This window comes from Silene latifolia, chromosome 7, assembly GCF_048544455.1.
Source record: "Silene latifolia isolate original U9 population chromosome 7, ASM4854445v1, whole genome shotgun sequence".
NCBI classification, from domain to species: Eukaryota; Viridiplantae; Streptophyta; class Magnoliopsida; order Caryophyllales; family Caryophyllaceae; genus Silene; species Silene latifolia.
This window is the reverse complement of record NC_133532.1, coordinates 46,436,432-46,438,593: the sequence shown is the minus strand read 5'-3', so window position 1 is coordinate 46,438,593 and position 2,162 is coordinate 46,436,432.

Below are 2,162 nucleotides of genomic sequence, written 5' to 3'. Positions count from 1 at the left end.
GTTGGGCTCCGTGAGTTGGGTCGTAATGAATATGAGCTGGTTTTGAAAGGTAAAAAGGTTATCCTAAGGCCTATGTCTTCCCAAGCGGTACAAGCCATGCGTTCTCGTTATAAAAAGAGGTCGAGTCTCACAATGCTAGCTAAAGATGAGGGGCTTGAATCTGAATCGGAGAAGGAGGAATTAGAGTACATCAACATTGATCCCGCAATTGATTTCGATCGGCCACCTATCTTTGATGACTATGAAAATGAGGGAGTTTGTGGTGCTCGGGTTAGTAAACTGTGTGATTCATGCAAACCTGATTAAGGGTTCGAAATTAGAGCTGAATCAGCCAAGTATACATTCGGTGCTCGCAAGTTTCAGTCTCGTCTAGATTACTATTTGTTTTGTTTTCAAGTACAGCCGGATGTTACAGCATTGGGGTGTTGGTCTCATTGGTTTAGCAAGGACATTCGTGGTAATTTGTTTATGCTTGTGCACGGAGAGAGGTGGGGTGGATGACACAAGGACATTCTGAAAATAAGGCAAAGAAAACTAGTGTTCATCATCATTTTCGCTATCTTGCTGGGTCGTGTTCATTTTTCATCCCGGAGGAGCAATACTCCAAGAATTTAGGTCAATTCTATTCTAAGGGGGAGGGGATGATCCGAAAATGGCTAGCTTAAATGATAATGTTGAGCCTATTAACAACGCATCTCACGTTTCAGCTTTTGGATCGTGGCTTGAAGGCTCAAGATCGGAAATGGAATGAATATCGTCCCAGTTAAATATTATTATTATTATTATTATTATTATTATTATTATTATTATTATTATTATTATTATTATTATTATTATTTTATTTTATTTTATTTTTTTATAGAAGGATGCGCGCAGCTTTCATTAAAAGATTCATAAAAGTTTACATGAAATTGGTGGGGAGCCGAGAGACAATCTGGGCTCCCACACCCTTAGCAACAGCAAAGCTAAGTCTAGTAAAAATGTAAGCGGCCACCCGAGCCCCCGCATCCTGAGATACCGAAATAATTATGCTATTTCCGAAATTTACAGAATAAGTTAGTTTAAGTATATTTCCTAATTTCAGTTTCCAATAAGAATAATAGGTTAGTCCTATTAGCTTTACGAAAGTCGGAATTATTTTTTTTGGTCAGTTAGGGCGTGTGTTAGCTGGCTGTTTTGAGTCGGGTTTGCTTAGCCTATTTAAGGCATTGTAATTAGCTTCTTCTTTTGGAACGTATGATTGAAATAAGAAAACCCTAGTATTTTTGCGGTGTGCAAATTGCTGAATAGGATTGACGCGTTTGATCTAAAATCGTTTTTGCTTGACGCGTTCAGGCATTAACACGATTGCTATTCAATAGGTCTTGAATAAAAATCACCATTGAACGATATATAGGTCTAGATCGGGCAAATATCTTCATGTTACTGTTCACGTTACTATTCACGATACTGTTCACGTCACTGTTCATCGCCCTTGTTCGTTGAATTCTGGTTGTTTGTTCTTATTATTCGTTGTTCCTTGTTGTTCTTTGTTAATTATAGTTCCTGTGTTCGTTGGTGTTGTTTGTTCACTGAAATCCGTGATAATCAGATCACGTTTACTCCTTGTTCATATATTGTTATTTATATGTTGGCTTTGTTTTTCGTCGTTTTCATTCAATATAGTTGCTGGATTCATTGGTGTTGTTGAAGCTTTGTTGTACTTGGCGCTGCTGCTGATTCGTAGTTGTTGTCGTAGCGCTATTCTCGCTGTATTGTTGATTATCTCACATAAAACTACTAAAAGACTCAAGCTTTCTAGTTATTTTGGAATTTGAGTGCATCTTAGGTCACGTTTGTTGTTATTGCTTCCGCTACAACGAAAGTTTCGCTTAACTTTTGAATCAGTTCTTTCAGGGAACAATGGATATTAGATTCTGGTTGTGTCACCATGTTTGCATACAGAAGGATAATTTTGATGAGCTCCAAGAAGGCCTGGCTAGGGAATGGATCAGTTTGGTTGATAACTCAACGGTTGATGTCATGAGTGTTGGAGCAGTGAAAAAAAATGTCAACTGGGATGGTGCACACTTTGGAAAAAGTTGTCTATGTTGCAAAGTTGCGGCACAATCTAATCGCACTTGGTCAACTAAACTCTGATCGTTATGGATGTAAAACTCATG